A 16217-nucleotide genomic window follows, 5' to 3' on the forward strand; every position below is an offset into this window, starting at 1 on the left:
CCTAAATTGTTACTTGGGTTAGCAGTCATTTCCGACCCTATGTTTCATGGGGATTTTTTCATAACTTTAAGAGCCCTATCTACCCTAAAAATATGTAAAACCCGGAACCAAACACCCTGTATATTACAGCATATATTGCAACAATCCATTTGAGGAACACACTGAAACCTCCGTGTACGAAGTCTTTTTTACGCAGTATTCAATTTACGTCCCTCTTTTTACGAAGTAAATCCTAAATAACGAGGTTTTTTTTACGAAGTGAATCCCAAATAATGAGTTTTCTGTTTTACGAAGTAAATTTCCAAATAACGATTTTTTTTTTGCGATTTTGGGAAACTGGAAAATACTGTGAAATAGGGTTATGGACCTGTTCAAAACTGAATCATGGTTGGACCTATTTTTACTAGCGCTAATTTAGTCCATATGTTCTAAGAAACTTTTTCTAAAAGGTCATAACTATAAACGATACTATGGAGCTTTTTTTTAAATGATTAACATATATTTTATAAGAATTTTTCAAAGAATTACGGTTTTATTATATTTTAAAAAATATTCAATTTTTAACTCATTTTCTCATCAACATGGCTCATTTTAGAACGTCCACAAGAGGAATGTTTTTTTTTTACATTTTCTAAACTTTTCTGTAGTTTAATACTACTAAAAGTTAGTTGAAGATGCTTATTTCAAATAACAGACAGAATTTTTATACGATAGCTGAGGAGATGAAAGTATAGAATTTGTAAACAAACCTATTTCGATCCGTTGACTGCTCCAGTCTGGAGCCTTCAAGCACGGTTCGAAGACACTCCGGTATGCATTCCGATTGCATTCAGGAGTTTTTGTAAGTTTGCGGATCGCGTCGCGCTATAACTGAATACTTTCCGAAATTTGCTTTCGGAGCCACGCAGAATTTGGAAGGTACGAAGGCTTTGGAACGTCTGACTGAGCCCAAGATTCCAACGTTAGCTTCCGTGATTCAGGGAATCGCTCCTCCCGGTGGTGGGGCGAAGAAAGATGAGCACAAATTGGACGGTCCACTGATAGACGAACAGCTGATAGATATGCTGTTCTACCTGGTTCCGGATGCGCAAAAGGATGAACGTCATGAATACATTATGCCTTCGACAGGTCAAACGGACTTCGATCCGCTAAAGATAAAATCTGCATGTCCGGATTCGTTGGTCCAACGGCTGGCAACACTGCTGACCGTCTGTAATGCGTACTATGGAGGAATTGAGCCGTGGCCCAGTTGTGGGCCGAGTTTTCACAGGAGATGCGATACAGAGTGGAGCGCTGCATTCAGATACCAGGGTAAGATGTTCGTTTTTTTCTGGCTTTTAGTTTTATGTTGTTCAGCATTACAATCCGGACTATTTTTGTTCATTTAAGTTCATTTCATAATTTCAAGAGCACTAATCTCAATATTTTCGAAGCATTATCAATCTGTAAATTTCAGACATTGCTTATCTTAATAGGCTATTATCTCGGTTGGGCTCTCCATATAATACACAATACTTCAGAGTTGGTTGGAAATGCTAACATGAAGCTTTAAGTGTGATAATTTATTAGCTAGAGAATGATCTTTAGAAGAGGGTAGGTGGATAGTTCCGTTAGAGTACGGCAGTATGAAAATTGAATAGAAGTTGAAAATGAGCGAAGGGCCATTAATGCGACAGTTTTTTTTTTGAAGTTAGACGCACATCTTTTGCCTAACCCGTACGATGTACGCGGAGACTTGAAGTATGTCTCCAAGTCTACAGGCAAAAGATGTGCGTCCTCCTTCTGCTCATAACTGACTGCGACTGTATGAAAATTGAATAGAAGTTGAAAATGCAATACTTACAAACGACTCGAGCTATGGTGCTCACCTTTACTAAGTAGGTTTATGTAGCTTTTCCGCTCGTGTTGCTATTACATAATCAGGAACATGTAGATACGAGACATCAGATATCACGAAAATGTTTTAGAGTTTTGAACTGTCATATAGAAAGTAATCCGGTTTGATCATATTGATATTGGACCTACTACATACCTGTTATAGGCGAGACGAAATGCAAAAAGATGCTAAAGCTTAGGCGGGTTTGTTTACTAAAATGAGCTATGACAAACTTGGTATGGTAAGTTTTGCTATAAGAAATGCTCCTGGTGTTAATTCGTGAAATTCACATCTAAGATTGATCACTTGCGTAGGTAATCAATATGGCAAGGCAAATGCCAGTGTGACCAGCATACACCTTCCGGTCGTATGAAACAGGTCCAAACCTATTCAAATCCGTCCGCATTTTATTATGTTTTGGCATTCTTTATGGCAAAATAGTGAACTTGTCATGAACATTAACAACAAATAACTCACCAAAACTAGCGAACCGTGAGTTGCCTACCTGTAATTACCCGCCTAGGGCAAAGGCCTGGGACCTACCTAATGATTACTGAACGGAATCTATCAATACCTTTATCAACTTGCAAGCTACCAGAAGAACTGTAAGAAGTGTTACAAATAGATTTTATATCTCTCCCCGGCTGTGGCTTTGTCGAATTTTTCATTGTAGTGGATACATACTCAATATATCTAACAGCTGTTGAAATGAAGTGTACAGATACGAAAAGTACAAACGCATTGTTATCCAAGATAAGGGGAATGTATGTAATGTCGGCCTAAGTGTCCCTAATTTGGGCCCATACATAAATTCAGCAATCGACTAAATTTTCAATAGCAACCAAAAATATCCATTAGTACCGTCCCAATGACGCGATCATCTAGATACAATTCATAAATAGCAGATTTTTAGCGATGGGCCCAATCTTAGATCCATAGGCCAACATTAGAGCCATTTCCCCTATTTTTAACTTTAGGTCTACCGCTAGTTATGCAAAGTGACAACGGTCCACCGTCTCGCAGTCATGAATTCGTTAAGTTTTGGATTGAGTAGGGACTTAATATAAGAAAATCGATCCCTTTATGTTCGCAATCAAATGATGCGGTTGAAAGGCAGAATCAGGGGCTGATCAAAGCGGTGAAGAAGCGAAACAAAAAGGTGCAAATTGGAATGATGCGTTGCAGAATTACATATCCATGTACATACAGGGCTGGTAGCGAGTCACTTTTTAGTGACTTGGTCACTATTTTCAAGCCTGTTACTAAAAAGTCTCCTTTTTTAAAGCCAAGTCACTAAAGTCACTTTTTTTGTAATCAGTCACTATTTTCAACTTTTTTTGCGTTTTTATTTCAAGATTGAACATTCTTTGCTTTGTGACGTTCAATCGCCTTTCTCTATATATGTACCCTGTCTACTCTTAATAAAATAACCTGTGTTTTCCAGGTTTTTTTTTCCAGAACTTAACGGATAAATTCCAGGCTTATTATGAGAAACATATTTTTTAAATGCGTTAAAAATACGTTTTCTTTTTGGCAGATCATAAACAACAGCAATTAACCGAAAAGTTTTAAAGACATGGCAATCAGTTTTAATGAAACAGCTTTACAATAAAATCCAATGAAAATTGAAGTTTAACACTTACTTAATTACCACTTTAATAAACTCAAAAAAAAAATTACTTGATTTCTTCAGTAGATATCTTCAAATATTCAATGTCTTGATGTTTCGTATTCCATGGACAAGTTCAAGGTATTGAAAATTTTCAATGTGCCATAATTAAGGGAAAAAATAGATTTATGTCAAGTTCGTAATTAACTTTATGAAACATTAGAGCTCTTCATTGTAGTCCGATTAACTTCACAACAATTGTAGGAACTTTGGAAAAGTTCTGAGGAATGAAAGGAAATGCTGAGAATTTCGGTGAAGCTCCATAAACAAACTACGGGAACATAAGGGAAGTTAACACACTGAAAATATGGGGAACTTACTGCGAACTTTAAGAACCTCAAAGCTTTTCTTTTAGCATCCAAAAAATTTCAGGAACTTGTATGAAGTTCCTAGAATTTCAGATAACTTCACAGGTGTCAAGCGAACTTGAGAAATATAGAAAACTTGAGGGGTATTGTGCAAACTTTTAAGAAGTTTTCCAGACTTTTGGAGCAGTAAATTTAGAAACATTCAGGATAATTCCATGATGTGCTGAAAAAAAAAATCGAGAGCCCTTGAGATGTTCCGATAATTTAAAAGAAGTACAGAGACCTTCAGAGAATTTATGAAACCTTCAAAAATATTTCAGGAATTTCACAGAAGTCCAGAGAATTTCAGGGAAATTTAAAGGTGCTTACGGGAATTCCATGTATTTACGACCAGAACCGAAATCTTCAATAGAATTAAGAGCTTTAGGGAAGCATCGAGAACATCAAGACAGATCTGAGAATCAAAGGGAATTTCCGGAAACTTCTGCAAAGCTCCGAGAGAATTTATGGAACGTGATAAAAATTATATGAACATCCTGAAAATGTGAGAGTATTTTAAGGGTGTTATACCATAGAGATGCCAAGATCTTAAAAAATTAATTTTAGCTATATTGATTAGAGAACATCAACGAAGTTCCATTAATAAAAAAATGCGAGAACTTTTAATAAGCAGCGATATGTTCAATAAATTCCAGAGAACTTCTAATAAATGTATACATTTTTATATTCGGCGAGTACTTCGAGGACGATCAGATAGATTCAGAATAATCCCATTAACTTAAGCAAATTTGCAGCGAATTACATGGAATTGTGGGGTATTTCAAGAATGATTGATCCAAAAACGTCAGGGAATTATGAATATATATCAGAAACTTCCGAACTTCGGGTAAGTGGGATCTTAAAAAATACTGATAAATTCAGGGTAGTCTATAGAACTTCAAAGAAATTCAGTAATCGTTCCCCAGTTCTAATAACACCAGGAAAGTCTAGATTATTGAAGAAGTTTTAAATTAGTGTCGATAATTTAAGAAAAGTTTCATGAACTTCAGAAAAATCATGAGAACTTCTGTGAAAATCATTGAACTATATTAATTATTTCGTTCCATAAAAGTTGCGGGTGCATAAAAGTTCCAGAAATTTAGAAAAACTTTGAAAACTTCACAGAATGACAGTGGTCTTCAGAAACATTTCGTGAACTTTCTGCCAATCTATGGAGCTTAAGGGGAGGTCTGCGAACTTCAGGAATGTTCATGAACAATAGCAAAACGCGGGAGCATTTCAAAGAAGTTAAGTAAGCTCCGAAAAAATTGGAGGAATTTCGGGAGGAGTTCAGTTCTATTAGTTTCAGAAAATTTGTGGGAAATTTAAAGCAGTTCCTAGATATTCAGATAACTTCAGAAGCGTTAAAAAGTTAATTGAATTTTTCGCAAAAGTTCAGAAGTTCACTGAAGCTTAAACATATTTAGGACGGTTCAATTAAATTCAGTGCAGCTTCAAGCTTCATGAGAACTGCAAAAACTTTAGAGAAGTTTTGAGAATTTCAGAAAAGAACAGAGAACCTAAGAGCATTTGCGTTAACATTAGAGAAGTCACATAAATTTTAAAGAAGTTTAGAGAACTTGAGCGAATTGTTAAAGCTTTAGAAGAGATCTATGATCTTTAGAAAAATTGAGGAAACTTTAGAAAGTCCTATTAAGTTTAGGGAAGTTTAAGAATTTAATGAGAAGTATTGTGAAGCTCAGGCTAGTTTCTAAAACTACAAAAGAACTTCAAGGTAGTTTCATTAACTCCAGGTAAAATTTGGGAACTTTCAAGTAGTTCTGAAAATCTCAGAATAGTCCATTCCATATTTAACGAGGATTTCCATTGAAATATTCCTCAAAATTTTGATGAAGCTATCCTCCGAATTGAATTTTCTTCTAGTTTTCTTTGGAATTTCCTTGAAATTTTCCACAATAAGATACCCTTTCGAAAGATTCTCTGAATATTTATTGAATTCATTTCAGATTTCCTTTTCAATCTCACTCCTTCCCTTGGAATTCTACTCACATTGAAAGGCTCCTAAAAATTCATTGGTATTTCTCCTCACAAATTCCTTAAAATTACTCTCATAATTTGTTTGGCAAACTCTCCTGAATTGACTTTCCAAATTCGTTTGAAGTTGTCCCGGAGTTATTTTCAGATTTAATTGTAACCCTCCTTTTAGTATCTTCTAAAAATTTCCAAGAACTTATGCAGGTATCAAATCCGCCATTATTGGTGCCGAACGTGAACAGGATGCGCTGAGGACGAGAACCGGGACTGCCGAAAGGGTACTGATCGAGGCCAAGGAGAAAGCAGCAGCTGAAGCACAGGAGACGCCGAAGGGACCACGCTCGGAGTAGAGGGAAACGCCAGGAGAGGAAGAGGAGTTGAAAAAACTAAGTGGAAAAATGGCAGCACAGCGAACAAAAAAAATCGATTAGTTGTTAATCTAGTAATTAAAAAATGGTACATCTCTGATTTTGGTGTGATTGTTTTGATAAAAAGGTGCGCAAAATTTCATCTCTACTGAGGGGGCAGCAAAACCACAAAATTACCATGCATACGGGGGGTATTCATTGGATGAAGGGGACCGTGAAGGAGGACACCTAAATAGAAGGTTTTTCTTCCGACAGTTTCATCTTAGTATTCATCTTTGCTACAACCATCTGTTGAGTGTATTGCCCATCAAAGTATATACGACAGATGGCGGTAGGGTTTACAATTATAAATGTTCAATGTGTTGTGTCTGCTTGTCTGTGATATAACATTGAGGTAACGTTAGGATAAATTCAAAACATTGAGAAATATTACGCATCACTTTCAGAAATACTTCACTTCGCAACCGATGAACCATTCTGACGGCCATATTTATGAGTACCCAAGTAACCATATAGTCGGAATATAGCTTGTATACTCTTACTTTGCATGAGTATGGTTAGTTGGGGAATCTGATGAAACTGTCACTTCTTGAAACTGATCCCTTTCGTATTTCTTTCATTCTCCTTTCGCAAACGGAGCGCTCGATGGACCAGTGACTTTGGACGTGAGCCTCGTCCCAGATCACCATGGCAATTCAATAACATAAGGTGGACATCAAACCGATCAAAAAAGGCGGAATCATATTAGAACCAACCAACCAAGGACGGTCTACGGAAGGAAATTGCCGGTGAAGCACGGAATGAAATACGAAGCGTTAGAGAAAAAGTCCAAGGGATTCCAAAAGAAGCAAATAACGACGGCGGAAGAGCAGAATATGGTGAACGCTTTCCATTTATTAAAAAAAAAAAAAATTCAAAATTGAACTAAATACATGCCAGGGCCACACACACACACACACACACACACACACACACACACACACACACACACACACACACACACACACACACACACACACACACACACACACACACACACACACACACACACACACACACACACACACACACACACACACACACACACACACACACACACACACACACACACACACACACACACACACACACACACAGGGCTACAAATGGTGAATTGACAACCTGGGAAGAGCGTTTTTCCTATCTCTGGCCCTCACAAGTTCCTACCTCACACCTCCCCGTGGTGTAGCCTGGGCAATATTGTCCTTCTGACAATAGCAAAGTGAGGGGGTGCGACGCGAACACTGGCGCGGTAACCATAACACGGCGATCGAGGAAATGCTTCGTCAACCCGCAGGAGTGCCAACCGGCACATTAGGATCGACGCCAGTAAGATCCTTATTATGGCATACTGGATACGGCATGGAACTATGGACACGACACGGTACAATGGATTGGATACCACGCTACAGGGCTGACAGTCGTGCTATTCTGCTCCCTAAGTAAAGAAGGGTGACACCTTCTTGAAATGGCGAGTGGGCTAATAGTGCGGCTGCCCCCGTCCCGGTAAAACCTTGGCAGGCCTCCGGATACGTTCAAAACTCGTCACCAATTGGTGATTGGTGAGTAGTAGACTCAGATGTAACATTCCTGACTTACGCCGATCTGGCTCTGAACACGGCCCCCATGAAGGACCGTGTCAACCCTAGCATGGCCTCCCTGCTTGCATAGATAACCATGGGATCACGATAGGCGACTACATACAACGAGTGGAGATAGCGGCCCAGAGGGGGGACCCAACAGAATGGAGAAAAACGGAGAAAAAAACAAAAAAGAAGAAAATGAGAAAACCCAAAAAAATATGAAGGACGACGGCAAGACGCCAGAAATTGAAAACGGAGGAGCGAACGTGTTCGCAAGGAGCGGGATATTGCAGAGATCACCAATGTTGAACCTGGAGGCAACAGCGAGTTCCAACAGCAGCAGTAAGCCCCAAGGTGAGCAGCAAGGACACCAAGGAGAGCTAGGTCTTATGCTAAGCCAGGTGTTCACACCGAAATCCAGCAGTAGCACACCCCAAGAAGGATTGCAGCTTGGGAAGACCAAATTGATGGAGGTCAGGAGGAGGATCAATGAACTCCATGACTTCATCAAGGATAAGAGCAACGTCCACAAGGCAATAAAGGAAATGGTGACGGGCATCAAATCCGCCATTATTGCTGCCGAACGTGAACAGGATGCGCTGAGGACGAGGTCCGTAACTGCCGAAAGGGCACTGATCGAGGCCAAGGAGAAAGCAGCAGCTGAAATACAGGAGACGCCAAAGGGACCTCGAAATCCACGCTCGGAGAAGAGGAAATGGGAAACTCCAGGAGAGGAAGAGGAGTTGAAAAAAGTCAAGAACGACAAAGAAGACAACAAGGAGGAAGGCTGGCGTACCGTCGAGAAGCCAAAGGAGAAGTGGAAAAAACGGAAGGAAAAAGACATGAAGAAGAAAGCTGAACAGAAGAAGGTGATACCCAGGACTCGTCGGGAGCGAAGTAAGGGCGATGCTCTGATCGTCGAAGCTAAGGACAAAACGTCGTATGCAGCACTCCTCCGGAAGGTACGAGAGGATCCGGAGTTGAAGCAACTAGGAGAGAACGTGGTGAAAACCAGGCGAACCCAGAAAGGCGAGATCCTCTTTGAGCTGAAGAAGGATCCTGCTATCAAGAGCTCAGCCTTCAAGGAGCTCGTCGAAAAGTCTCTTGGCGAAGGGGCGAGCGTAAGAGCTCTATCCCAGGAGACAGTGGTCGAGTGCAGGGACCTGGACGAGATCACCACAGAAGAGGAGCTAAGAAGTGCGTTGAGAGTGCACTGCGATCTGGGAGATGTCCCGATGTCAATCCGCATGAGGAAGGCGTACGGCGGCATGCAAACGGCGGTTATACGGCTTTCGACAGCTGCAGCGAATAAGCTGTTGGAGACGGGCAAGGTCAAGGTTGGCTGGTCATTGTGCTCGCTGAAAGCCACTCCTCGGGTTACCAAGCAATTGGAGCGATGCTTCAAGTGCATGGGATTCGGTCACCAGGCGAGGAACTGCAATGGCCCTGACAGATCTGATCTGTGCAGGAAATGCGGAGAGAAAGGCCATATTGCAAGAGGCTGCACGAAGCATCCGAGGTGTATGCTCTGCAAAAAAGAGGACGGTAACGATCATACGACGGGAGGCTTCAAATGCCTAGCATACAAAAAGGCGATGGCAGGCCAACAGTAATGGAGGTAACCCAAATAAACCTCAATCATTGCGACATTGCTCAGCAACTGTTGTGGCAGTCGACAACAGAAACAAAGTGCGACGTTGCAATCATTGCGGAACCGTATCGAGTCCCTCCCGATAACGGTAACTGGGTTGCGGATAGAGCTGGGATGGCAGCTATACAAGTTATGGGCAGATACCCCATTCAAGAAGTGGTTGCGAGCTCATACGAAGGCTTCGTCATCGCCAAAATCAACGGAATCTTCATGTGTAGTTGTTACGCACCCCCCAGATGGACGATTGAGAAGTTCTACGAGATGCTTGATGGACTTACCGAAGAGCTGGTCGGACGACGACCGGTAGTCATCGGAGGAGACTTCAATGCTTGGGCAGTGGAGTGGGGAAGCAGGTGTTCCAATGCAAGAGGGCACAGTCTGCTGGAAGCTCTGGCAAAACTGGAAGTTATGCTGGCCAATAAAGGCACCAGCAGCACTTTTCGCAGAGATGGCCGAGAATCCATTATCGACGTTACTTTCTGCAGTCCGTCGCTGATGGCAAACATGGATTGGAGAGTGTGCGAAGGATATACCCATAGCGACCATCAGGCGATACGATATGGCATCGGTCAACGGAATACTGTGGCAGTACGGAGGACGAGAACTTGTGACCGAAAGTGGAAGACGAAAGCTTTCGACAAGGATTTGTTCGTTGAGGCACTTCGTGTGGACGGGAGTCCCGTAGATCTAAATGCGGACGAGCTGACAGAAACGTTAGTGAGAGCATGTGACACAACCATGCCGAGGAAACTGGAGCCAAATAACAGACGGCGTCCAGTCTACTGGTGGAACGAGGCACTTAGTACTCTCCGCGCTAGTTGTCTCAGAGCCAGAAGACGTGTTCAGAGAGCAAGAACGGAAGCAGACAGAGAGGAACGAAGAGAAGTGTTTCGAGCGGCCAGGGCCGCTTTTAAACGAGTGATTAAGCAGAGCAAGTCGAACTGTTTTAAGGAGCTGTGTCAAGACGCTGATGCCAACCCCTGGGGCGACGCATACCGAGTCGTGATGGCGAAGATCAGAGGTCCAACGATGCCCGCTGAAATGTGCCCAGAGAAGCTGAAAGTCATCGTGGAAGGACTTTTCCCGAAGCATGACCCAACAACCTGGCCACCTACACCGTACGGAGAAAGAGAGGGAGATAACGTCGAAATCACCAACGAGGAGCTCGTAGTAGTGGCGAAAGGATTGAAGGTGAAGAAAGCTCCCGGTCCGGATGGAATCCCCAACGTAGCGTTGAAAGCGGCAATCCAGTCATCCCCGGACATGTTCAGGATGGTGCTGCAGAAATGCCTGAACGAGGGTCACTTCCCTGACAGGTGGAAGATACAGAAGCTAGTGTTGCTGCCGAAACCAGGAAAACCGCCGGGGGATCCAGCATCATACAGGCCTATATGCCTGCTGGATACACTCGGAAAACTCTTGGAGAGGATCATCCTAAACAGGCTGACGAAATACACGGAGAGTGAGCACGGATTGTCGGAGAGGCAGTTCGGATTCCGGAAAGGGAGATCGACGGTGGATGCAATTCGGACAGTGGTCGAGAGAGCTGAAAAGGCGTCCAAACAGAAGCGGAGAGGAGATCGATATTGCGCCGTCATAACGATCGACGTCAAGAATGCGTTCAACAGCGCCAGCTGGGAGGCCATCGCCGAAGCACTGCATAGAATGAGGGTCCCTGACTACCTGTGCAGGATCCTGAGGAGTTATTTCCAGAACCGGGTTCTGGTCTACGAGACAGACATGGGACAGAGATCGATTAGGATCACAGCGGGAGTTCCACAAGGCTCCATCCTTGGTCCAACGCTCTGGAACGGGATGTACAACGGCGTGCTAACGCTGAAACTGCCCAAAGGAGTTGAGATCGTTGGCTTTGCGGACGACGTCGTCTTGACGGTAACAGGCGAGACGCTGGAAGAGGTGGAAGTGTTGTCAACCGAGGCAATCGACATGATTGGTAACTGGATGAAAGGAGCGAAGCTGCAAATAGCCCACCACAAAACGGAAGTGTTATTGGTCAGTAACTGTAAAGCGGTACAGCGGGCGGAAATCACCGTCGGGGAGCACACCATAGCCTCTAAGCGTGTGTTAAAATACCTGGGAGTGATGATCGATGACCGGCTAAACTTCAACAGCCACGTCGAATATGCCTGTGAGAAGGCTTCGAAGGCCATCAACGCGATAGCTAGAATCATGCCGAACAACGCTGGTCCCAGCAGTAGCAAGAGGCGTCTTCTGGCCAGCGTGTCATCATCGATACTGAGATATGGAGGTCCAGTCTGGGTTCCAGCGCTGGAAACGAAGCAGAACCAAAGGTAACTGAGCAGTACGTTCCGGCTCATGGCCATGCGAGTCGTGAGTGCGTACAGAACCATCTCGTCGGAAGCAGTATGCGTTATCGCCGGTATGATCCCTATCGGCATCACCCTGGCGGAGGACAGTGAGTGCTACAGGCAGAGAGAAGCCGGAAGAGTACGGAAAGTTGTGAGAGTGGAGTCATTGGCTAAGTGGCAACAGGAGTGGAACACGACGGAGAACGGTAGATGGACACATAGACTAATACCGATTCTTTCGACCTGGGTGAACAGAAAACACGGAGAAGTCAATTTCCACCTAACGCAGTTCCTGTCTGGCCACGGCTGCTTCAGGAAATACCTGCATCGGTTCGGACACGCAGCGTCACCCCTCTGTCCGGAGTGTGGCAACGTCGATGAAACGCCGGAGCATGTGGTCTTTGACTGTCCAAGGTTCGAGGCAGTGCGAACGGAGATGCCCGTCCTTAACGTGGAGAATGTCGTTGATGAAATGTGTCGAGAGGAGGACTCTTGGAATGCCGTCAGCAGGGCAGTCACACAGATTATGTCAGAGCTGCAGCGTAAATGGAGAGAAGAGCAGCGATCTAGCAACGCCAGCTAGCGCTGAGAGTACGACAAGTGCATGAGCACAGCCACCCCCCGAAGTAGTCGCTTCACAGTGGTCCCGGGGGGATCCAGGCAGAGGAGAGAGTAAGGAATGGGTTTTAGTGGAGCTGCACTAGGCAACTAGTGGATACCACACCGTGCCACCTTCACTACAGGCCAGGCTTCTTGAAGCTTTCCTAAACCTTACTATAAAAAAAAAAAAAAAAAAAAAAAAAAAAAAAAAAAAAAAAAACACACACACACAGACACACACACACACACACCCACACACCCACACACACATACACACACACACACACACACACACACACACACATACATACATACACGCACACACACACACACACACACACACACACACACACACACACACACACACACACACACACACACACACACACTATGCAAGGAGCGAAGCTGCAGATAGCCCACCACAAAACAGAAGTGATGTTGGTCAGTAACTGCAAAGCAATGCAGCGGGCAGAAATTACCGTTGGAGAGCACACCATTGCTTCGAAGCGCATGCTAAAGTATCTGGGAGTGATGATCGACGACCGGCTAAACTTTAACAGCCACATCGCATATGCTTGCGAGAAGGCGACGAAGGTCATCAACGCAATAGCCAGAATCATGCCGAACAATTCTGGTCCAAGCAGCAGCAAGAGACGTCTTCTGGCTAGTGTGTCCTCATCAATACTAAGGTACGGAGGTCCAGCCTGGATTGAAGCGCTGAAAACGAAGCAGAACCAAAGGAAATTGAGCAGTACGTTCCGGCTCATGGCCATGCGAGTCGTGAGTGCGTACAGAACCATTTCGATGGAGGCAGTATGCGTTATCGACGGTATGATCCCAATCGGCATCACCTTGGCGGAGGACTACGAGTTGTGTATCCGTTGGTAGTCCTTCGGCTGCTAGCATTAAGTTGACGTTATTTTCGTTATTCCGTGAACACATACACACATAGAAATAAGTAATTTTACATGTGATGGATTCCGTCTTTGACATAAAAGATGAGACGTAAACAAACATGTCATGTAATGTTAAGTGCTCCGAGACTGAAAAGTTCGTTCCTCGACGAAAAGTATGTTTGGTTGAGCTATATTTTGCGTCTGTTATGGCTCAAATTTATGTCAAAATTGACACTCGTATATGTCACTCTCAGAGCACCTAAATTTACATGATTTTTCTAAGTGTGTACTAAAGGCGGTTGGTTATGCAGGAAAGACAGATCGGTTCGCACAGTATCCAATAGCTGTATGAGCTGTCACACGTCGGTTCGTCGGTGGTCCTACGTCAAGTTTCTGTTCGTGCCCCTAGGCATAGACTACTTTTTTTTTTTCTTGAAATGAAGCATATGGCTGATTTCAAGTTACCGATAATCAGAGGCGCGTCCACCTTCATAGATGTGGGTGGGACAAGGTACTTTGGTCTCATAGAAATTTTGGAATATTTTTGGAATCTTAAACTGGTTCCGGAAATGTATGACCAGAACATGTTCTGGTTTGTTAATGCCATGAAACTAAATGCGGCCTGAAATGATTAAAACCTATTATGTTGATGTGTCACATGTAATGTGAGATGAGAATTAAAAAAAAAAAACAGTTCAGGACTATACTGGCCACATCCGGCCATGTTTTGGGAACCTCGGCTTCAGTTTCTAACTACTTAGGGTCAAAATCCATCATACGTTACCTTATATTACATTAGAATTAATCTACCTTTTCTCATCGTACGAGCACTTTAGTCGGAATTTCAATTAGTAAGAAGGATCAGGTTTAATCATGGAAGGATTAATGCAGTATACTTTATTACGTTGTTTTTCATTTTTACTAAGCTTTTATTGTATCACAATCTACTATTCTTTTTAACTAATGTACAATTTACTTTCACTTTCTTAAAAAAAAAACCATAGCAGATACGTATTTTATTTACTGCTTCATAATTCTTCAGTATCTAGTTTTTTTAAAGTGATAGTGAAAGTGAATATAATAATTAATTAGTGAAAGCGAAAATTATATTATAAAAATAGAATTAAAAAGAAAAACAAAGTAATAAAGTATTCATTTATTCTATTAATACCGAGGGGTGCGACATATCCAAATCTCAATTTTAGATAGTGAAACCATTTCACGTTAGCTAATTTTTCTACGAAAAGTTTTTTTCATCTCTTGCATCTAAATCAATCGTAAAAATCTCTATAATAAAGTTTAAAAAAAATCTAAATCCATTTACTCACGTCGCTCTGTAGAAAATCTTCAAAATCGTGATCAATCATCTTTCTATCTATTAAGCGTGTGTACATCTTACAACAGCAAAGCAAAAGTTTTCCTGCATATTAGATAGAGTCAGCCCCCTGGACTAAAACGCTCATCAATCAATTTAGACTAATTCAGGTTTTCTATATAATCGTTGGTGGGACAAAGCTTTGACTTCCTATCCAGGCATTTTTTGTGCGTTCCACCAACTCATCGCGCCTCTGCCGTTAATAGAACAGCAGGAACAAGCAGTTCAAATAGAAAGGCTGGCGACGAAAAAAAGAGTTGCGGACAACAGTTTCACTCATCAGAGAAATTCGGAGTATTGTAAAAACTTGTTCAAACAGTTTGGACAATGTTGTCGATTGGAAGAGATAGAGCAAAAGGCAGCAAATAAATTTAAACTAACAAACACGTCAAATGCGTGCGTGTTGCTGTTGCGACAAATTTAAAGGATTTAACAAACACGTCAAATGCGTGCTTGTTGCTGATACAATGACAATAAAAGCACGGACGCTGCTTAGACTGACGAGAATACTTATATTCCCCTAAGTATTGGAATTTTAACAAGACCGTAATAGTGAACATTTAAACAAAATTAATCAAATTGAATTACATGCATGTTTAAATTGTTTGGTGCTAAGTGGGATAATTCATATATTTTGACACTATCTGATAGCGTAGAGCCCCGTTAAATTGAATAGCTAAAATTGCATTTTAACGGCGCTCACTTCGAAATTGTTCATCTGGTAGGGGTACCAATCAAATATATTTTCAATGAAAGCCGTTTAATTGCTATCATAGCTATTCACACTAATACAATACCACAGACAGACATACAAAGTAGTACCGTTGCTTTCCTTTAATCTAGTACCTCAAAAAGTACAATTTGTGGTACTAGCAGTACAACGGTAGTACAACAGTGAACTTTGTATGTTTGTACAACGAGGCTCTACGGGAATTGTATTTTTTTTCGTAATCTAGAAAACATCCCTGTCTTTGGTTATTTCAATTAATGTGCGGAACTGTTTTGTGATGTTTAGACATCTTAACTAGTTGATCTTGAAGTATCAACCCCATCTAAACACGTTCATAATTAATAACGGTAAATGGTGGCTTCGGCACCCATTGAATGTTTTCAGTACGCAGCGGTAAATTCACTGCATTTTCTCACCAAAACACTTCGTATCATGTATTCAAACGATTCTTTAGTCTTTCAGCTTCAATCTGATTAGATTTTTACGACTTAACAAACGCATTTTGCCACGTTTTTTTCTTGAAATGAAGCATATGGTTGATTTCAAGTTGATAACATAATAGCAGGTTAACAAGCAGTTCAAATAGAAAGATTACCAATGGAAAAAAAAGAGTTGCGGACAATAGTAACACTCACCTGCGAAGTTTGAAGTAGATTGAGCAACAAGCAACAAATAAGCACGGACGCTGCTTAGACTGATGAGAATACTTATATTCCCCTATTTATTGGTATTTTAACATGACCAAAAGAGTGAATGTT

At 42.0% G+C, this 16217-nt stretch overlaps 1 protein-coding gene across 1 annotated transcript in view; it reads right to left on the minus strand.

Moving 5' to 3' along the window:
* Positions 1-16217, minus strand: part of Balat (Beta-alanine transporter) — a 51865-nt gene that overhangs the window by 35081 nt on the left and 567 nt on the right. The gene's annotated exons all lie outside the window — the stretch shown is intronic.

This window comes from Ochlerotatus camptorhynchus, unplaced genomic scaffold (genome assembly GCF_037179485.1).
Source record: "Ochlerotatus camptorhynchus isolate MF236.1 unplaced genomic scaffold, CSIRO-AGI_Acam_v1.1 ptg000677l, whole genome shotgun sequence".
Lineage (NCBI taxonomy): Eukaryota > Metazoa > Arthropoda > Insecta > Diptera > Culicidae > Ochlerotatus > Ochlerotatus camptorhynchus.